Source organism: Equus przewalskii, chromosome 10 (assembly GCF_037783145.1).
Source record: "Equus przewalskii isolate Varuska chromosome 10, EquPr2, whole genome shotgun sequence".
Lineage (NCBI taxonomy): Eukaryota > Metazoa > Chordata > Mammalia > Perissodactyla > Equidae > Equus > Equus przewalskii.
In genome coordinates, this window is record NC_091840.1 from 4,259,789 (window position 1) to 4,282,369 (window position 22,581).

General features: G+C 55.7%; 1 long non-coding RNA gene across 1 annotated transcript; it reads left to right on the forward strand.

Annotated features, from left to right (window-relative positions):
* The first annotated feature begins 8,193 nt into the window (after positions 1-8,193).
* LOC139073811 (uncharacterized) lies at positions 8,194-14,673 on the forward strand. The gene is made up of 2 exons (XR_011522843.1): positions 8,194-8,654; positions 13,455-14,673. It is a non-coding gene; the product is annotated as an uncharacterized lncRNA (long non-coding RNA).
* Positions 14,674-22,581: the final 7,908 nt, after the last annotated feature.

The window sequence follows — 22,581 nt, forward strand, 5'->3', positions numbered from 1 at the left end:
TCCCTGGGCCAGGGGATGGGGACAGGGGTGGGGCAGCCAGTGCACTGGAACCTAGGATCCCACAATCTGGGAGTGCCAGGCCCTGGAGCCTTAAAGACGTTCTGGGACAAGCCCCACGGGCAGCAGCCCCACAGGGCCCATCAGGTGGTGATGGGGCAGCCAGACACGGACTGTTCCTGCCCCAGTCTTACAGAGCACGGTGCCTCGCTGAGGCACCCCCACAGGGAAGACAGGGCACGCCCACACACTGTGGGACACTGCGGCAACTGGTCGCAGTGCAGCTGTCTACACGCACACATGCACGCAGGTCCCCTCACCCAGACCACCTGAGCTGCTGGAACTGCCCTGGGAAGCGGGGATCCTTGCCCCCCAGGAACCCAGCTCCTCTCGTAGCATCGTGCCCAACCCCCACCCACTCATCTCCACTGCTGCCCAAACAGCAGCTCGAGTGCCCCCGACACGGGACCGTGGCACCGAGGCTCAGGCAGGCCCGGCTGGAACCTGTACGGAGGCTGCCTGGAAATAGAAGGCCAAAGAATGCAGTGGGCAGCTTGGCAAAGGGACAGACAGCCGACTGGGCTTCCAGTAACACGCTGGCCCTGCCCTGACCTCGCCCACCGGCCCAGAGCCTCAGCCAATGGATGCCGGGCCCCGGGCGCCAGCCCCAGCAGCGCCAGCCCCGCGTAGCCGCTTCAGGACCCTCCCCGGTCACCACCCCCCTGCCCCCAGCAACAACAGGACGGGAACTGGATCCCTGTCCTCGCAGGGTTCCAGCCATGCCGGGAAGGGGGTATCTTTAGCTTCCCTTCCTGGAAGCCCACTGGCTCCCGTCCCACTGTGGCCCAGCGGTGTCGCCTCCAAGCCCAGGCCGCCTCCCCTCACAAGCACTGAGTCCCTAGAAGAGGAGCAGTCACCCCGGGAAGGTTTGCTTAGCTAGTTTGTCCCCCATCCAGCTCGGGACCCCATGCCCAGCTGTACATGAGACCGCCGACCCCAGTTCTTCCTTCCCCGCCTCTGGGGGGTTCTCATGAAGGTCGCTGCAGGGAGCTATTGGCCAAAATACACCCGCCCCTAATCTAAGTGGAGGACCTTAAATAGTATCACAGGGAGTCCCTTTCCCCAGAGGGGGAGACTGAGGCCCCCAGAGGGGATGGGAGTGGCACAGGATCACAGGCAAGTTACAAACGGGTCAGGACAAGACCTGGGGCTGTGCCCGGCACACTGGTGTGTTTTCCTGGCACCGGGGTCGCATCGTGACCTGAAGAGCTGTTTGTGAACTGCCCCGGGTGGGGCTCCTGGGCTGCACCACCTCCCGCATGCAGGGGTGGGCAGTCAGAGTGGGTGCGTGGCTTCGAGAAAGTCGGAGCCCAGAAAACTGAAGAAGAGAGAGCAGCACGTTAGCCAGGGCGGTGGGGCTGCTGAGAGCAGACAGTGGGGAAGGGCTGGGTCCCCAGAGGGAAGAAAAGGCCCGACAGAAACAGCACCCCACTGTGGGGCTTCTCCTGGGAAGAGGGCCTGGGGCGGGACGAGTGATAAGTGGCTGAGTCAGCAGCAGGTTGGGAGGACAGGCTGGGTCTCCAGCCACGGAGTGGCCCTGGGGCCTCGGAATGGCTGAGGGTGCAGTGGGCCCCGGGTCCAGGAATGAAACCCGTTAGGTCAGGCCTGACTTCATTTCTGGGCCCAGAGAAGACCGTCACACGGATTGTTAAGCCAAGACCTCTGCTCACATTCCATGTGCTGGGACCGGGATGGAGGGTGGAGAGGGAAGGCCGTGCTGTGGGCCCCCGGGGGCTTATGGTTTGTAGCGGGAGGGAAGGCAGAGTCTGTGGGCAAGAAGAGAAGTAGGGGTCACCTAGTCAGCAGCAATGCAGGACAGAGAGCAAGAAATGTCAGAGGAGTAAAAAAAAGTGCCGTGCCAGCAAAGGTGAGCAAGTTTGTGGCGGGTGTGGGTGCAGAGCAGCTCAGGAGGCCCTGGGGGCAGGCAGCCTCCAGGAGGTGCCCAACAGGATAAAGGCAGTGCTGATAGCAGACATGGGTGCTGGGGGCACAGTGCTTGCAACACCATAAAAGCAAGAGGTGAAAAGGATGGGAGGTGCGCACTCTCATGCCTGTGATGCCAGCTGCAAGTAACAAAACAGAGACTTAAACCGTAAAGTCATTCATTGTTTGTATAATAAAAAATCCAGAGGGTAGGAGTTCCAGAACTGGTTGGCAGCTCAAGGATGTTGGCAAGGGCCCAATCCTTCCATGCCACCAATTTAAGGTGACTGATCATCCTGTTGCCCAAGGCTTTCCTAGATTTAGTACTGGAAGTCCTGCATCCTGCGAAATCAAATTACACTTTGAGTCACCCTAGTATGGGAGAGGTTGCTCCCCATGGGCACAAAATAGCTGCCGCAGCTCCAAGCCTCACACCCTCATGTGACAGTGCACCAAGCAAAAGGAAATGGGATGCAAGCACAACAGATTTTTCCTTGAACTTCTCAGTAGCTCTCAGAGACACTCCCCTTACATTTCACTGGCAGGCCTGGGTCACACCGTCACCCTAGACCAATCACCAGCAAAAGAGCAGGAGGTTGGTATGACTGGCTTACACTCATCACTATTTATCCCCTGGAGCCTGGGCTGTGTTAATGAGGAGGAAGGGTGAATGGTTGCTTGGTGTGAGGCCAGGCTGGATAAGCCTGTTCTAGTCCCAGTTCTGCCCCCTCATGGCAAGTCACCTGTGCTTGGCGAGCTTCGCATCCTTCACCTGGAAGAGAGGCGAGTGGCTGTTCTCACAGTTCTTGGGAGGATCAAACGAGATCATGAAGGACAGCGCCAATCCCAGCATCCAGCAAATGCAAAGCAGGATGGTAGCTGGTGTGGACGTAGACCGGCCGCACACGCACTGTTTTCAGTTCGACTCCCAAGACAGCCGCCAGTCGAGTGCACACCCCTGCCCACGGGCTTCAGTCTCCCACTGAAGCGGGTGCTGGAGGGTGGGCGGCGAGGTAGGGTCTTCAGCTCTGCTCCACTGAATCCTTTTCTTCCTGCACAACTCTTTTCCTTGATGTAGATTATTTCTTTGAGGCGCTTCCCTAGAAGGGCAAACATTGAATCAAAGAGAATGGACTTTGAGACGATGCCTTACTTTAAATTATATATGCAATTCATGATCGTTGTAGAAAGTTTGGAAATACAGAGAAGCATAAAACAGGAAATTAAAATCGCCTGGTTGACTTTCTATTCTTTGAAAAGTAAATAATTTTTAAACGCAGGCACCTGGCCAATTTGGGGGAAAAATTACTCGTGCCTCGCCCGGGTCCTGCTGGAGGTCCCCACCCGGGTAACGGGCCAGGGATCTGTCTCCTCGGGCTGAGAGCAGCTGCAAAGTGAGAGATCAGAGGGCTCTGGCCACAGTGAACTCCAGAAGCTCTGAGGGTGCGGTCCAGCGAGGAGGGGAGGGGCGGGGGACCTGGGCTGGGCCCCTGGGGGACGCCTGGGCATAGCAGGGGACACAGGAAGGTGCAGGTTTTCACTACGGCTGAGAGATTGGGGCTGGCACGCTCAGAGGGGCTTAAGTGAGACCTGGACGGTGGGAAGTGGAGCCTCAGGGGGTCTGGAAGAGGAGGAGGGTGCAAGCAGAAGAAACAGGGCATCCTGAGCTGGGGATGCATCTGTCCATGAGGCCAGTGCTGCTGGAGTCCAGGGAGGGAGGGGAGAGGGGCCTGGGAAGCCCTGGGGAGGAGCTTGGGTCACTTCCCCCGTGGAACCCACACACTTGGGCACCGTGTAACTGGAGAGTCCCTAGGTGTGGGATCAGATGTGAGTTTCAGAAACCGTCCTTGCTGCTGTTGGGAGAAGACCCCAGAGGGAGAGGAGGAAGGGGGCCCAGGGAGGAGGCGCTGTGGGTGTGCAGGTGTGAGGCGGGTGGGACGGCTGCATCGAACGTGGGGTGCAAGGGAAGAGAGGGGTCAAGGACGAGGCACCGTTTGGGGCCCGAGTAGCTGGCAGCACAGAGTTGTCGTTTCCTGAGCCGGGAAGACTCTGGGAGGAGGGCGAGGGGAGAGCGATGAGGACGGTTGGCACCAGCCAGGCTGGATGCTGACGGTGCAACGGCTGTGTCCGGCGAGTTCAATGTCAACACCAGGCCAGCACCCGAGCCCCACCCCCAGGAGAGTGAAGCGCATTGTTAGGTTTCGGGTTTTCTAAGTCTTTTTTTATTGAAATATAACACACATACAGAAAAATGCAGATCCCAAGTATACGGCTGCTCAATTTTTAAACTTAACACACCTGTAACCAGCACCCAGGTCAAGACACACTCAGTGCCAGCACTCCAGCTTCTAGAAATCCGTCCAGAGATATTAACCACCACATTGACTTCAAACGCTGTGTCGGTTTTTCCTGTTTTCGTACTTTCTATATCAATGGAATCATCAGTGGGAACTCTTTTCTGCCCGGCTTCTTTCCCTCAACACTGCGTTGGAGAGACCCGCCCGTAATGATAAGAGTGCCATTGCTGTAGGTTCTCGTTGCTCAGTGGCCGGGCCCATGTTTATTCATCCATTGGCTCCCTCCTCGGTTCAGGCCCCCTCTCGTGCCCTGGACCTGTCCCTTCTCCCCTCTCACCGTCATCCCTCCAGTAGTCTTCCCCTTATCCCCCACCACCCACCCCAGATATGCTGGACCGTCTCCCGTCCCATCATCCCCCAGGACACTACGTGGCACTACGTCCACAGCCTCCATCCCCTGCTCCCCCCGGCAGAGGAGCCCTTTGACAGCCCCTCTGTCCTCACTGCCCCCTCTCCCCGCTGCACAGCATCTCCTTGGTCTACTCAGGCAGACTTTGTCCCCACTACCCCTCAATGTCACCAAAAAGCCAGCCCTCGTCCCATCTATGGTCCAGTCTCTATCCTTGTCACATGGGGTCTTCAGCAGCGTCTGACCCGGTTGGTCTCTCCCTCCCCTCAGATCCAGCCACACTCTCCTGGGTTTTTCTCCCTCCCCATCAAGCAATCCTCAGTGACACCTGCTGGGTCTCCTACAATTTGACTCAACTCTGACACTGTCTATCTGGGGATAGCATCAGATCCCCTTAGACTAAGGGCTCAGTCCCACAAGACTGCCCCCCACTCCAGATGCCACTTGAAAGCAATAGGTCCCCACACTCCCCACGCCTTGTTTGACTTGGCTCCAAATTGGAAGTTCCCAGGACCTCCTCCCCCTGGGTTCGATCATTTGCTAGAACAGCTTGCAGAACTCGGGGAAACACTTATCTATGTTTATCGGTTTATTATACAATAAAGGAGATGATAAAGGGCACAGATGAACAGCCAGATGAAGAGATACAAAGGGCAAGGTCTGGGAGGGTTCTGAGCTGGGACGTCAGCCTCCCCATAGGCAGACGTGTTCACCGACCCTGAAGCTCTCCAAACCCCGCACTGTTGCGATTTTTATGGACGCTTCCTCACGTAGGCATAATCGATCATTAGCTCCACTTCCAGCCCCTTCCCGGAGGATGGGGGGTGGAGCTGAAAGTTCAAAGCTTCTAATCATGGCTTGGTCTTTCTGATGACAAGTGACCGGCCCCCATCCAGGAGCCCACCCAGAGTCGTCTCACTAGAACAAACGACATTCCGATCACTCAGGAAATTCCAAAGGATTTAGGAGCCCGGTGTCAGGAACCTGATTGAAGACCAAATATTAGAACAAACGATGCTCCTGGTGTTCTTCTCACTTAGGAAATTACAAGGGTTTTAGGAGCCCTGTGCCAGGAACTGGGGGCAATATAGAGAGAGAGACTGAGACCAATAAATACATGCATTTTTTTCTATTACTCCACAAAGCCTTTCGCCACCTTTTTAAACAGCATGAAGGCAAAGACAGATGCAGGAAGCAGCATTCTCTTTGTGAATGATTGCAAGCTGCAACAGTGGGAAAGCTTCGTCGCTGCAGCGCTTTCTTATAAACCATTCGCTCAGCCTGGCATGCGTAGCACCGTCTGGAGCAGCCAACCCCAAAGACCACATGTTTGGGCGTTGGCCTGGGAGCCGGGCCAGCACCCACGACTGGCCTTATTTCTGGGACATTCTCCCCAGTTAAGGAGCGAGACCCCTTCCAGTGGTTGGACACTGTGGCACGTCAGCAGCGGCCCAGGCTTGCGGCTGAGTTTGGCACACATTTCACAACCTGTGCCCACGTGCCCTGGGAGACCTTGAAGCCTCGCAGGGTCCAGTTCTCAGCGTTCTCACGCTCCCAGCTCTGTCTCGCCAGCAAATGGCGAAGGCTGACTGAGCTCCTCCCCCAGCGTTCTAAGGGAGTCTGCTTCCCTCTTGGCCCCTATCTGCCTCCTGGACCACCACTTACGGTCAATCATTGACCCCTCGGAGGTCTCCATCCCTTGGAACACCCTGGGGACCTCTCATGCCCTCCCTCGAAACCATTACCTGTGTTCGCCTAGCCTCCTACAAGATTGCCCTGGAGGTCTGCGTTAGGGTCAAGCAGGACCAGCCTGTGTGGACTTGAAGACCTTCTGGAAGAGGGATCCTGGAGAGACGCAAAAGGGAGTGGCCTAAAGCAAGGGTTTCGAGGGTGTGTCCCTGGGCAGCGATGGCAGAGAATCCCAGGGACGTTGCGCACATTGAGTTTGGAAATAACGGACCCAAGACCAAGGGTAGAAAGGTCAGAAAGTAAAATGGCAGATCTGGGGTCAATAGTAGTACTCTCCTGAGGCAGAATGTTCCAGAAATCAAGCAGGCTGCCTCGCTCAGTCGTGGCTCCTTACGACTGGGCACTCAGGAGAGACTGAACTTCTCTTGGGAACGTAGAAAACTGTGTCTGCTAAGATGCTTGGGATTGCAAATAAACAAAAACCAAGTTCAACCCAGCTGAACATCAAAAGGCACTGAGTGGCTCCATCACTGAGTAGTCCAGGGGTCCGGGGAAGGCTCCTCCATCCACAGGAGCAGTCACTGAGAGGGGCCCTGCTGCCTGGGGACAGGCTCCAGCCTCGCGGGCTCTCCTGAGTGGTCGCAGGATGCCCTCGAGCGGCCCTGGGGCCACATGCCTCTAGGTCCAAATCCAACAGAAAAAGAATGAGTCTTCTTCCGGGTACAGTGGAAGTTCAGGGTTTATGTCTCACGGGGCCATCTGGCCTGAGTTGGGATGTTTGTCCTGAATTACGGTGACCAAGGGGGTGAGATGTTCAAACTGACTTAAAACGATCAAGGCTCACCCCTGAGGGTGGAGATGGGTCAAGAGGGAAAGTGAATGGTGGGGAGGAAAACAAAAAATGTCCCCCCTGAGAGGTGGGCTGGGCGAGCCCCGAAATCCTATGATTATAAGCGCCTAGAGGACATCTGGAGATGCACAGGGTGTCCACATAACAGGGGTTCGGCAAATGATTGTTGAGTGAATAAATGAAAGAAAGAGAAAAAAGGAAGGAAGGAGGGGCGAGAAGGAGGGAGGGAGGGAAAGAGGAGGGAGGGATAGAAGGAGAGAGAGAGGGAGGGAGGGAAGGAGGAGGGAAAAGCACGAAAGAAGGAGAAAGCTGCCAACAGAGAGGCCCATTTGCAGTTCTGGCTTCCAGAAGCCCGGTGGACACGGGAGCAATCAAGGGCAGGTCAAGAGTAGAGGGTCCCGGCGACAAGGAAGAGTCCCTTCTGAGAGCAGTCGCTGAAGCTTGCTCTTCCCTGGGAGGGAGCAGTCGAGTCAAAGACGGAGAACGAAGCCACAAGAAGGAGGATGAAACCCACAGGGACCACCAAGCTGTGGAGTGGGGCCCAAATGGAGAGGGCAGAGGTGATCTGAAGATAAGGTGGGCTGGCCGGGGCTGACCCTGGGAGCGGTGGCCCCCACGTTCCTTTGATGTCCACCTTGGCAAACTTGGCAGACCCGGAGGCAAAATCTCAGATCAGAGAAGGGTGAGCCAGTGTGAAGGATGCAGCCAGACCAGGCTGCAGCGCGGGAAGACCAAGTGGACAGGACCAGGCCCCATTCCCTCCTACCAGCAACCTGGGGCAACTCTTGGATGCCCTGTAACCGACGAGTGTCCACAGCACCTGGGGAGGCCTCAGTGGGCCCAGGGCAGACCTTGGAGAGGCCTCCAGCTAGACTCTAGCTCTGGCCTCCCTGCTGGCTAGGACACTGCCTTTTCCCAGAATACCGCCTGCCCCGAAGGCCATTCACCTCGGCCGGTCAGGCTGGGCCAGAGGGCAGGTCCCCAGCCTAGGAGCCAGGGGTGCAGGATGGAAGATGCCAGCAGAAATGTCCCATGTGCCCCCACTCAGGCTGCCCGACGCACAGGTGCTGTGGGGGCTCTGAGATGTTGGTCCGAAGGCGAGTGAGCTGTCCAAGGGGGACCGGGACAGAGGCTTCCGCTCTGAAGCATGAGGATTTCTCTTTCCAAACGGTGCAATGCTCAGGCTGAGGCTCTGAGTGTCGACCACGGAGCTCCCACCTACCCAGGGGAACTGGAGGTGCAGCGAGGCCCAGAAAGCTTAACAAATGGTGGGGCTGACCAGCCTGAGTGAGATCCCGGCTTCAGGAATCCCCACTAACAATCCAGGGTGGACTTATGTGGGCTCAGAGATTCTGCCACTACGACTGGGAGATTCAGAGGACGTCAACCTTCAGCCGGGTTTTGGGGGAGCAACTGACCTGGGGACCAGGTGAGTGTGTGCCCAAGAAAGGAGGGACTGACCTTTGTGGGGGGAGCTCCTGGGGGCCTGGGCAAAGGCATCAGCAGCATCTCCACGGTCCCTCTGCATTCTTCATGCCCTTTTCTTGCTGGGAGGTGGCTCCTTGTCTGCTGCACTTGATGACACAGGGATGGGGCAATGACGGAACCGGGAGAGCTGGCCTGGCTGCCACATGTGCGGGGCCCCTGGGTCAAAAAGTATTGAGAATTTCAAAATGGTGACAGTAGAGCGTTAAACCCAGCAGAGGGTCCTTCTGGGCATGGGGCACCTGTACCGTTTGCACACCATGAAGCCAGCCTGGTGGCAGAGGGAAGAAGATGAGAAAAGTCCACGGTAAGAGGAGCAAGAACGTTATAACAGCATCTTAGGTGCACGCACAATATGTACAAAGGCCCTGTGGCCACACGCCAAGGGTCCTAACAAGAGCCCTGGAATCTGCCTCCCTTTAATTCCTGTGTCTCAGTTAAACCTCTAAATTACCCCACAAGATAGGAGTCATTCGTCCCATCTTAGAGGAGGAAGTGAGGCTCAGAGAGGTAAAGGGGCTTACCAGAGGACGCTCAGCTGCCAGGCAGCAGAGTTGGAATCCAAAGCCAGGCCTGAAACCCCAAAGGGCTGTCTTGGGCCATCCTGGCTGTGTTCCCCTCCCTGGAGCTGCGGGGCCCAGGCCCTGGGTCTCCCTTCCTGGGTTCAAATCCCAGCTCTGGCCTTACAGCCCTGGCAAGTTCCTCAGGCTCTCTGGGCCTCAGTTTCCTCAACTGTAAAATGGATATTGCATTACTGGACCCTACCCTCTGTAGGGTTATTTCTCATGGTATACGCAGAATGCTTAGAACAGCACCAGGCACGGAAGAAGCCCCAAATTCCTGTCCTCCATTGATGCCACTGTGGTTCTCATTTGCTGTCCTCCCTGCCTCGGCGCCCTTTGCCCCCACCACATGCCCCAGCTTCTGAGTCTTGCCCACCATCCAGTAAAAAGACCTTCTCCCCCTGCAGAAAGCCAGGCCACTGCCCACCGCCGTCCGCCCAGGGGGGACACATAAATGTTTTCTCCGGCACACACACCCTGCAGCCGGCTACTCTCGCCGGGCTGCTCTCTCCGGGCTGTGCAGCTGCACTAGGTGGCTTCCGCCGAGCATGAGGCTGGGATGCGAAGGTCTCCCTCTAGCGGCCCCAGAAACAGCAGCTGCTCACTGGGGCCCGACTTCTGCCTGTCCGTCCGCAGGAAGCAACAGGAACCGCTCCTGCTCCGGGCTGCAGCAGAACCCCAAGGGGCCCCAGCTCCCTGCCAGCTCCCAGCCAGGCCTGGACACCTGCTTCTGTGGGGACCTCAAGGGGGTCCCAGGCTGGCCGGAGTAAAGCCGGCCACCATCTGGTGCTGGGTGCCACCCCAGGGTCCACGTCCTTCACAGAGCTAGCAGAGGGAGCCTAGCACAGCGGGGAGCAAGGTGCCCCAGGCCCACTGCCTTGATCTCGGGGGTGGGGGAAAGAGAGAAGAAGGGCAGTCCAGGAAGAAGGGGAGGCTGGACAAGGCCCGGAGGCGGGAGGCTGCGTGGAATGCTTGGAACTCTAGGCGGCTGGGCTTTGCTGAAATGTAAAGGGGGTGAGGGGGCAAGGTGGGAAGAGATGGAGCTAGAGGGGTGAGTGACCACCGCACAGAGCGGGCGTGCAACGAATGAGTGAATGAATGAAAGAGTGCACCACCCAGCAGACGGCTCTGCCACTGTCGTGTCACAGGATGCCGTGAGGCTTCCTGACAACATTCTCAGGTCCCTTTCCCTAACCTGCTGATTTGGACTCAGTGGGAGGGAAGCCAGAGAACCCAGACGTTAACAAGCAGCCCAGGTAATTCTGAGATCAAGTCTGGAAACTTCCTGGGCCCCCTGTGCCATCATCTCATTGCCCGGGCAGGCCCCAGGCCCGAGCTTCGGGGCCAGGAGGCCTGCCGTGAGCCCCGGAAACTGCGTGTGGAACCAGAGCCCCGGATTCCGAGGCAGGAGGGATTGGCGCACCCTGCCATACAGCGGACACCGGAGTGACTCCAGGGCTCACGGTTTAGGAGGGCTCTGGTGACCTCAGCCAGCCATACCCTCTGGGGCCCTGGGCCCACTCAGGAGAGGAGGCACCTTGGCCCCAGCCCGCTTGGAAGGTGCTGGCTGCCAGTGGAGCAGAGGCCCAGGCTGCGGACCTGCGGCTCCTGCTGGTGCCACTTAGCAGCCGTGGGTCCTGGACAGCCCCCTTCGCCTCTCGGAGACCCGGTTTCTGCACCGCTAGATGGGGCCATAAAAGTTAATGCATTCTTTGTGAGCTTTCTTTTAAAAAAAAAAATTGTGGTAAAATACACAGAACATAAAATTTGCCGTTTTAACCATGTTTAAGCTTTAATTCAGTAGCATTAAGCACATTTACATTGTTGGCAAACCGTCACCAGCATCCATTTCTAGAACCTTGCGTTTTTCCAAACTAAATCTCTATCCACATTAAATGCTAGCTCCTCATTTCCCTCTCCCCCCAGCCCTCGGCAGCCACCATCCTACTTTCTGTCTTTAGGAGCTTGACTACTTTAGGGACCTCATGTAAGAGGAATCTTACAGTATTTGGCCTTTTGTGACTGGCCTATTTCACTCAGTGTGATGTCCTCAAGGTGCGTTCATGTTGCAGCAGCTGTCAGAATTTCCTTCCTTTTTAAGGTTGAATAATATTCCCTTGTATGGATGGACCACATGGTCCCCCAGGGACATCTCGTACTTGATTCCATCCTTGGGGGTAGTGCTTCTCAACTTTTCCATCTTACCCCCACCTGGCAATAATAATGAAGATGATGATGATGTTACTGTAGTGGGTTGAATTGCATGCCCCCCAAATGTTCTTCCAGAACCTGTGAATGTTACCTTATTTGGAAAAAAGGTCTGTGGGGATGCAATTAAGGATCCTGAGATGAGGTCATCCTGGATACAGGTGGGGTCTAAATCCAACACAAATGTCCTTAAAAGAGAGAAGAGAAGACCAACAGAGAGGCACAGAGAGAGAAAGATCTGAGACCGGAGGGGCAGAGCCTGGAGTGAGGCAGCCAAGGAGCGCCTGGGGACCCCAGAAGCTGGAAGAGGCCAGCACGAGTGCTCTCCGGGAGCCTTCCGAGGGAGCGCAGCCTGCTGACACCTCCATCTCAGGCTTCTGGCCTCTAGAGCCCGAGAGCCCATTGCTGTTGTCCTCAGCCGCCCAGTATGTGGGAACTTGTTCCAGCAGCCCCAGGACCCCAACACGGGGGCCATCCCGTGAGAGGCCGCTCCATGCACTCCTGACCAAACCTTCGAGTCAGTCTTTTGGTTTTCATTTCACTGGCTCAGGGAGTCTGAAATGTCAAGCAACTTGCTCCCCAGGCCTGCAAAGAAGTTTCTTCATCCGTGTGAAGTTGGCCCGGGACCCCTAACTGCTGGGCTGGCCTCCTGACCCCGCCGGTGCCCCCAGGACAGCCACAGAGAGCCCACTTTTTCCGAGAAGGATGTTTTATGTGTTTTACAGGCATTCTGTTATTGTGTTTATTATTTACCGTCAGTTTTAGGGACATAAAATTGCAGCTGTATTGTTGGGAGTAAATTTTATTTCCATGGCTTTAAAACACAAACCAACAAAAATAATAATCCCATTAGTAGCTGAATATTGTTATAATTCTGTAGAATATAAATTTTACTGCCGTAATAACTGTAAAGTACCAAGAACCCATCACAGCAAATTATTGGGAATAAATGTTACTGCTGGGCCCCAAACACAAATAATAATTCCACTCTGGCTGCAGAGGGGCCTCATCCTGATGATCACAGATGTGCAGGGCAGGTGGCTGTCAAACGCTAAGATGACGTCCAAAAACTGCAGTGGTGTTATTAGGAATCCATTCTATGCCTCTGACAAGACACAAATAAACAAATGATTCCCTTCGTAATGAAATTTTCAATCATCCTGCTGACAAGAATTTTTTACTGCTGCAATTGTGAAGCTATAAAATGCAAAAAGAAGCCATTTCAGCTCCGGGAAAGATGGCATGATAAAAATACAGCATCATCTGCAAGAAATCTATGGTTTTGCCCGAAAGTAGTTCTTACACTGGGAAATGGGGGTGGGGGGGCGGTGGGGGATGGAACTAGGGTTGCCAGATAAAATCAGATAAAATAAAATATGCTCAGTTACATTTGAATTTCAGATAAACAACAAATAAATTTTTTAGTGTAAGTATAGCCCACATATTGCATGGGATATACTTATACTGAAAAAACACTTGTCATTTATCTGAAATGCAGATTTAGCTGGCACCTGTTGTTTTGTTTGTTTGTTTTATTAAATCGGGCAACCTTAGGTGGGCCTGAAGAACAAAGATGACCGTCCACCCCATAAGTGAATCCTTAAAGTGAAGAACTGAGGGGACTGTCACAGGTACCAGTGCTCAAAGTTGGCCATGCAGGGTGTTCTTGGCCTCAGTTGGCTTAACCACGTCCCCAGGGCTTTTGGGGGAGGAGAAGTGAGGGGTGCTCTGGGGCTGTTCCCACAGCCTTGGCACTGATCGCTGGGGTACGAAGGTAAATGACGAGGGGATTAGTCGTGGCTTTGATGGGGATTCATGCCCCCGTTTCATTTACGCTTCACGACTGTGATGGGAGGCGGGGGTATGCCGGTTGCTGTTTTTCAGGAGAGTTTAAGCAGCTGGCGCGCGCGGTCACCCGGCTACACAGGCAGCTGTGGGACTGACAACGCCCGCGTTCTCTCTGCTGACGGCAGGTCAAGGTCGTAGAGAGGCTCACCGTGGGCGCTTCAATCAGCCTGCAGAGGCTGTTCACTTGGGAGCCTATTCCTGCTGTCCGTCAACGCTTCGCAGCCGGCCTCCGAGCCCCCAGGAACATCATCAGCCTCAGGGACTTGAAGAGCGAGCGCTAGTTTTCAATCAAAAGTCGCATGATGCAATTTTGATGAGATGCTCATTTGCCAAGCCTAGCAGCAAATGACCTTTGGCTGCTGTAAAAATTCCACCTTCAGAGCTGGGCAGCTTGCCCCTTTCCCCTTCCAACAGGAGGAAGTCAGGAGAGGTGAACCCCAGGGACCCCCGGAATAGGCTCCACCCCAGGGGGCCTTCGTACATGAGCTCTGGGCCACTCCTTACATCAACAGTTCTCTTTCCTGTCATGGCCCCGACACGGGGTTTTGCTTAGTTTGGTGGGGGCCGTGGGTGTACACCCTTAGCGCACGGGCACGGGCAATGAAGGAAACCCCCAAGTTCCAGAGCACTGAGAAGATGCCCTTCTCCCCCGACCTCCCACCCTCCCCATTTCCCGTTCCCCGTGCTCCCACAGGCTCCTGTGCTCCACCATCCCCGCGTCCCTGGACACACAGGTCTTCTTTTCTGCTTTTTGTTTCTTCTTAATGCAAATAAGTTGGAAATATAATAATATTCCCAAAATATACCCAGAAGCCAGCCACTTCTCAGTGCCTCCACTGGCACTCCTTGCAGAGTCCCTGGTCTCCTCCTCTGCCTGGAGCCTCAGGCCTCCTTGCAGTTCCTGGAACACACACCCATCAGTCACCAGGGTTATTATTCCCCAGTCAGTCACCAGGGTCATTATTCCCCAGGGCCGTTGCTCCAGCTGTCCCTCAGGTTTCCTTTGTGGCTCATGGTTTACCTTTCACCGCCTCCAAGGCCTGGCTCAATCACAGAAGGCCTGTCTCCATCACCTCCACAGGGAGCCTGCCCTGAGCAGCCTATTGAAGTCTATAATCCATCCCTGGCCCCGCTCCTGGGCCCCCTAACCCAGCTCCCCTTTATCCTTCAAATACACTGTAAACCTCCCTTCCTCGTCACGAGTCTGTCTTCCCAAGGGAATGTGAGCTGACAGGCAGGCGGTTTGGTCGGCGGCGCTGACCCCAGCCCCTAGAACAGGGCCTGGCTCTTAACAGGCCCCGAGCAAATAGTTGCTGAATAAAGGAATGCGTGAAGGAGCAAGGAGCAAGCTGGCTTTACAGAGCGATCTCTGGACCTCATGCGCGTCTGCACCCATTTATTCTGGGGTACGGTCACTGACTGACCCGTTCACCTGTTAGTGGTCTCTCTGTCCCCTTTGCCTGTTCCTGGTCTCCCTCTTGGGATTAAACCCTCTGAAAGCCGCCACCGCACCTTCCCCCTCACAGCCTCAGGGCCCAGCCCTGTGTGCTGCAGGCGCCCCTGCATCTCTGAGGCTGCCGCTGGTGACCACAGGCCAGCAGCTGCAGGGACAGGGTGGGGTGGGGGTGACTGGCTGGGCAGGGCCTCCATCTGTGTCTTTGCATGGTGTTTTGCATAAAGTGGAGTTTAAAGACAGCCCGCTTCCCTTCCTCTTCTGGAGCTTGGAGCCTGGGGGAATCAGAGAAATGGCCTTTTCTGCATCCCTAGACCGGGTAAGCTGGGGCTGGAACCAAGAGCAGGGTCCCCAGAGCAGCCTGCTCCCACGGTAGGGGGGCAAGGCTTGCAGTGCCAGCCAGAGGACAGAGGGCCACTACTGGGCTCCTGGAGAAGTGGGAGCACCTGGACTCCTCCCTGGCCGCACTGGGCCTGGGAAGGTGGGCATGGGGGAAATTGGCCCCTGGGACCCCAAAGGGCTGGCCTCCACCCACCACCTGGCCCGTCTCCCAGAGGCTGGGTCACAGGGTGGAGCTTCTGGCCACAGAGAGGGTGGGGATGGAGGCTTCGCTCCCCAGATGCTGTGCCTTCCTTCCTCTTTCTGGAAAAGGAGGGGCCGCCCTGTAGGCCCTGGGAACCTGCCCAAAGGCCTCCCCGAGACCATGCTTGGCTGCCTGCACCTGAGTGGCCGTGGGGGTGGGCAGGGCAAGGACTACCCGCCCCTCAGGGGGAGCCCCAGATGCCAGGAGAGCAGAAATGGGGGAGGGGAGGAGTGTCAGCTCTGTGGGCAGCCCTGCAACCTGCCGTGTCCCCACAGGGTGGAGGGGAGAGGCCCAGCCCCCAAAGCAGGGTCATGGGAGCTCTGGAGAAGATCCCTGTCTACTTGCCGGGGAACTGCCGCCTCCTTCTGTGCCTGCCGGGCCCGTGGAGGGAGGCACGGGGGCAGACAGGGAGCAGCTGTGGGTTGTGGGGCTGTGGGTTGGCAGGTGTTGGCTTCAGGTATGGCTGGGAAGGTGCCTGGGCTGGCAGCCAGGTGGGAGAAGGGGCGCAGGGGGTGTCCCCAAACCCCTCAGCACGCTGTACCAGGGGGGGTGGAGCCCCCACTGGCCTCTGCTTCTCTTCCCAGTTGTCACTCAGAATGGCCCTGCTGGACCTGCCTGGAGTGAGTTAGCCCAGCTCTGTACCTTCCAGGGAGGGGCTCATCAGGGAATAGACGCAAGGGGCGGGGGAGCACTGCAGGGAGGAGTGTGGGGGGAGCAGGTGGGAGACAGCCTGGCGGGGGGCTGGGCCCCGGCACGAGCAGAAGCTGGCACCCTACCCCACCTCTGTCATTACCGGAATCCGGAGGGCCTCCTGGGGTCTCAGCAGAGCTGCCTGCTGGTAAGTCCCTTCCCCAGCGGCCCCTCCACCCCCCACAGGCCCAGCTGTGCCTGCTGCCCCAGCCTGGCCCCACTCCCGGCTCCCGCAGGTGATCTCCTGGGGCCCCGAGGCGCTGGGGGTAGGTGGGGGTGGGCATCCACACCCAGCTGGTTCTGCCCCTCCTTCTGCAGGGCCTCCTCCAAGACCAGTCCTTGGTTTACAGGAAACGTGGCATTAACGCCCTGGCTTATGGGCCACACGGGGGCAAAAAAGACCCCTGTTGAAGGCGGGGCAGGGGTGTGCTGTGGGCACTGAGCAGGTGGGGGAGGCCCTCCCCCACTCCCTCTGGGCATGGATCTGAAGTCTCTGATCCCCATGGGCAGGGTCTCCTCAGCTTCACGTCCTCCCGTCTTCCCATGACACCCATACAGCAAACCCTCTCCACAGGAGAAGTTCAATAACACACCCAAGGCCCCTGGGCCAGGCCGACGAGCAGGGTTTTAACCGAAATCGAGCTGAGTCCACAGTCAGCTGCAGGGGGGCTTCCTTCTCAAGCCCCTTCCCAGAAGGAAGGAAGCCCGTATTTTTAGACATCACAGCAACCCTTTTGGGCAATGAGCACCCCTTTCCAAGACGCCATCAGCCTCCAAACGCCTCATCCTGGGAGAGAAGGAAGGAACCTCAGTGCCTCCCCCACCAGCCTCCCCTGCACCCAGGAGCTCACCAAGTCTTGGGGTCGCCCTCCCCACACCAGCTGTCCAAGTCTTGGGCCAAGGAGAGGGCAGGCCTTCCCTGGCAGGGACTTGGGAATGCCCACCCTACCCTGGCAAGGGCCCAAAGTCCCAGTGCTCGGGTCCTGGGCTGCACAGTCACCGCTCAGGCATAGACCTGCCTTTGAACCCCAGCTACATGCCTTTGGGCAAGTCACCTGGCTGCCCTAACATGTCCTCACCTTATGCTGGGCATCACAAGCGGCACCCACCTCACTGGGCTGTGGGAGGTTAATTGGGACAGAGCACGGGGGGCACAGAGCCTGGCCCGCAGCAGGCTTTCAGCACACCTTAACTAGAACCAGAGGGGGAACTGGCATCCAGGCTGGGAGTTCTGCAGCTGACAGGGGCTCAGGCTCCGGGTAGGATTCCCAGGAAGCTGGTGGGTCAGCTTGTCCAGGGCATCAGACCACTCCAGAGAGGCAGGCACAGAAAGGAGGGTTGGGGCCCAGTGCTGAGAGCCGAAATCCTGGAGGGGCCCCCCCGAGGATACCGACAGAAGGAGGGAGGCCATGGGCGAGCATCGGCTTTGGCCCTTCTAACGGGCTCTTGATTCCGACAGACCCAAGACCTGCAGGCATTTCCCAGTCAGCGGCAGACAGACCGCAGACGTCCTACAGTCAGCAGTGGAAGTTCTGGGCTTGGCCATCTGGCCACTGGCGTTGTCCACGTGTCCCCGAGTATGAGTCTTCTGTGGCTGCTGTAAGAAAGCCACACACTGGGTGCTCACAACACCAGAAGCTGAGTCTTAACTTCAGAAGCTGAGTCTTAACTTCAGCATCAGCAGGCCGGTCAGCAGGGCCACGCTCCCTCTGACGGCGCTAGGGGAGGAGGCTCCGTTGTCTTTTCCAGCTTCTGGTGGCCGCAGGCATTCCTTGGCCTGTGACAGCATCACTCCAATCTCTGTCTCCATCCTCACATGGCCTTCTCCTCCGGGTCTGCTCTCAAATCTCCCTCTGCCTTAATCTTATGAGGACATCAGTCATTGGATTTAGGGCCCACCCAGAACACCCAGGATGAGCTCATCTCGAGTCCTTAACTTATATCTGTAAAGACCCTGTTTCCAAATAAGGTCACATGCACAGCTTCTGGGGATCAGGGTGTGGACATATCTTTTTGGGGGGTCACTGTTCACCTGGAGGGTCCCATGGTGGGGAGCCTCTCAAGGGCCTCCCTCCACGCACGTGACCGCAGGCTCCTTCCACCAAGGGTCCACTCCCGACACATTAGCAGCCGTGTACAACAGTCCTTGCAGCAGCCCCGACCTTGCCATGGAGTCCCTGCTCCTCCTGGCGTCTCCTGAGTTTGTACAGCAGGAAGGGGGGGGGGGGGGGGCGCTTGTTCAGCAGCTGGAACTGTTCTAGAATCCATTCTCTCCTCCCCTGTGGGGCCAGGGATGGCTCCCAGCCCCTCCGGCAGTGAGTGTGGCCCCGTGATGAGATTCCACCCTAGCCAGGGCCTCTTCCCCCTCCCGGAGAGCCGAGGTGGCTGCGGGCAGAGTGACCTCAGGAGCTCTACCTTGAAATGACGGAATGGCCATCCTCCTGGGTCCCTGAGGGGAGGATGTTCCCCTGACTGGGGGCACCCCGCCCCAGGCAGTCACGTGAAAGAGAAGTAAACTTCTCCACAAGCCATGACTACTGCTTCTGGAACTTGTTACAGCCCCCAGACCCACCCCAACCAGTACCAGTCATGAGAAATAGAAACCCGTCTCAAACTAGCTTAATCAAAAGGAGATGGAAACACAAATCAAAATCACTGTGGGACACCACTTCATATCCATTGAGATGGCTATTATTAAAAAAGAAACAAAAACAGAAAATAACAGGCATCAGTGAGGATGTGGAGAACCTGGAACCTGGTGCACTGCACGTGGGAACGTAAAATGGTGCAGCTGCTGTGGAAGACAGTATGGCGGTTCCTCAAAAGGTGAAACCTCGAATTACCACATGATCCTGCAGTTCCACTTCTGGGCATATGCCGAAAAGAACTGAAAGCAGGGTCTCGAACAGATATGTGTGCACCCCTGTTCATAGCAGCGTTATTCACAACAGCCAAAAGGTGGAAGTGTTACCAAACCTGATTCGTTTTGCCCACCGCACAATTCTGCCAATCACTGGGACGACGAGTTTGCAAAGAGAAAGGATTTAATCACAAGACGGCCAAGCAAGGAGGCGGGAGAATCCATCTAAGATCTGCCTCCCCGAGAATGAGGACTCAGGGCTATTTATGGGGTAGGGGGCAAGGTGGTCTGAAGGTGGGAATAGATGACTGGAGCTAATTGGTGATCTGCGCGAGCATGGTCAAGCTTCATGCCTCTTCACAGGATGTGTGTTCCCAACATGGCAGTGGCCTCATGACCTGAGGGTGGAGTTTTAACCTCTTGACATGACAAAGTTACTTGTGGAGCATTTGCACAGGCCCAGTTGATGGGTCGGTGGTCTCAACCAGCCTAACTGGACACAGGGTCCTAATCCCTAAAAGACAGCTCAAACATCTGTTACAATGATGACCCAGGTGCCAGTGAGATGTTATCTATAGGAACCTACTGGGAGTCGGATAGCATATTGCTTAAGCAGCACAGTGAGCAACGGGAAGGGAAGCGACTAAAAGCTATAATTAGTAATTGCAAAAGAAACTTTAGCTACTAGCTACCTAATCAGCAATGCCTAACTGTTTACGAGTTTCAAAAGCAAACCAAGTGTCCGTGAATGAATGAATGGATAGACAAAATGTGGTCTATCCATACAAGGGAATATTTCTCAGCCTTAAAAAGAAAGCAAATTCTGACACATGCTACAACATGGATGGACCTTGAAAACACTGTGCTACGAGAAATAAGCCAGTCAAAAAAGGACAAATATTCTATGATTTAAGAATAGTCAAGTCCATGGAGACAGAAAGTAGAATGGTGGTTCCTGGGGGCTGGGGGAGGAAAGAACGGGGAGTTAGTATTTAATGCGGACAGAAATTCAGTTTGAGACCAAGAAAATGTTCTGGAGACGGATGGTGGTGACAGGTGCGTTATGTGAATGTACTAATGCCACTGAACCATATACTTAAAAATGGTTAAACTGGTCAATTTTATGTTATGTATATTTTACCTCAATTTTAAAAAGTTTAAAAATGCCCTACCGAGAAGAACAAAAGACAGATTAGAGGCTGGCCCAGAGGTGTAGTGGTTAAGATCGTACGTTCCACTTTGGCAGCCTTGGGTTCGTGGGTTCAGATTCCAGGCGCAGACCTACACACTGCTCCTTGAGCCATGCGGTGACAGCATCCGACATACTGCATAGGGAAAGATTGTCACAGATGTTAGCTCAGGAACAATCTTCCTTAAGCAAAAAGAGGAAGATTGGCAACAGATGTTAGCACAGGGCCAATCATCCTCACCAAAAAAAAACAACAACAAAACAGATGAGACAAATATGGGAAGATATTAATAATTATGGAACCTGGGTGATGTTCTGTGGGGATTCGTTATGCCTCTCTGCCTACTTCTGGTTTTGGGGTTTCCTGAAAACTATTTTCATAATGAAAATTAAAAATAAAAAAGGGGGAATTGAATTATCAACCCTGCTTCTTCACTCCCTTCTCATAGAATTATGCATCCATATCCTTGACTTGGGGCATAGCCACCTGTCTTAGTCTGTTCAGGCTGCTATAACAGAGTACACTGGGTGGCTTGTAAACCACAGAAGTTTATTTCTCACGGTTTTGGAGGCTGGAAGTCCAAGATCAAGGCGCCAGCACGGTCAGGTTCTGGTGAGAACTCTTTCCCGGTTCCTAGGTGCACCTTCTGCCTGGGTACTCACATGGCAGACGGGGCTGGGGAGCTTATGGGGTTTCTTTTATAAGAACACTAATGCCACTCATGACGGTGGAGATCTCATGACCTAATCCCCTCCTACAGGCTTCACCTCCTGATACATCATCTTTGAGAGCTAGGATTTCAACATGTGAATTTGGGGGGACACAAACATTCAGACCATAGTGTCACGTGACTTGCTTTGACCAATGGGATGTTAGCAATGCGCAGTGAGTAGAGACTTGGAATGCACTTGTGCAACAAACTGGCTCTCTTGCACTGCTGAAATAGCCCTGGAAAGAACACACCCTGCATAGCCTGCCGGTGCAAGGAGGATAGGAAACCTGTGGAGCAAACCCAGACCCAGCTCACGGCCTGGAGCCAAGCCCAGCTAGGCCCAGCCTGGAGCTGCTGAACCCCAGCAAACCCACAGAGAAAGGAGTAAAAGACAGAGGCTCACTACTGAGTGCCACTGAGATGGTGGGACTGTTTGTTATGCAGCCTGATTACAGCAATAGCTGACTGATACAGGGAGTTCTCATGGAACCCAAGGGAAGTCGCTAGTCAGTGCTGTCACTGCCAGAGGAGCTCTCTGGTTAAGTTAAGCAGAAGAGTAGTTTGTGGGTATATTGGTTAGCACAGAACGGCCTGCATGGGATAGCCCTGCTGGATCCTCATTGCATGCTGCCTGCCCCACCACAGGCCCTGTGAACGATCCTAAATTACTCTTTGCCTTGGCATCTCCCCTCACGTTTCAAAGATGCAGGTGGAAGCATCTGACCGGTCACTTTGGTCATGTGCCCACTGAGTTTTCAGAGCCTGGGAGAGGAAGCAGGGCCCTGCCTCCCTCCTATCTTGGGATTCCTCCAAAGTAGGAAGGGCGTTTGGACACCAAGCAACCAAAAGGACAAACGTCCACCATGGGCAGAAATTCAGCGAGGGGCTGAGGCAGGCTGGGCTCTCGGTTCCGCCTTGGCCCCCTGCCACAGACGCAGAGCGCTTCAGACAGGGATCCTCCTGCACCACATGCCTTCCCCACAGCTGCCCACCATTCCCAGGTCCTCTGCACCTAGCTGCAGCCACCTCGAGGGAGGCCAGCTTCTCCTCCGCTGCAGAAGCCCACAGGTGAGGTGTCCATGAGCTCCCACCAGAAGCCTGCCGCCGAGGGCAGGGAGGGGCGCTTCCCAGAGGCGAGGAAGAGCAGGAGGCAGGGGAAGCAGCAGCAGGTGCGGCTGCAACACAGAGTCTGGTAGACGTGGGTTCAAGCCTCGGCTCCAACATTCACTAACTTGGTGACTTGGAGGGTTGCCTAAGTGAGCTGTGACATGAAAGTCAGCTGGGCAACAACTCCGCCTCAAAGGACTGTCGGGAAGTACTAACGTCCCGGCACGTAGCAGATGCTCAAGGAAAACAAACAGCGATGCAGACAGCAGCCTGGGAAACAGGACTGAATGAACAGAGAGGGCTGCCCGCCGGGAGCTGCAGGCCGGGGAGAGGGAGGCACACACCCCAAGCCCCATCCTCCATACCCCCAACTCCTGCCCGCGCCTCCCACTTGTTAAACCCGACAGAAGGCAGAGGCAGAGGGAGCCCACTGACGTGGCCCCACAGGGCAGCCTCCCAGGCACAGAGCAGGCAGGGGGTGGGTGTGGAAAGGTGACGGGATACCTGGCCAGGGGCATCCGAGTTTCCCCGGAGGGCTTCCCCAGCGAAAACCACTGCTTGCTGGACTCCTGTGCTGGGGCTAGGCGCCAGAGCTCTCCCTGTATTTGCAGACAAAGGGCCTCATATGAGGTACCTCCTGGGGTCATCGCCACTCCT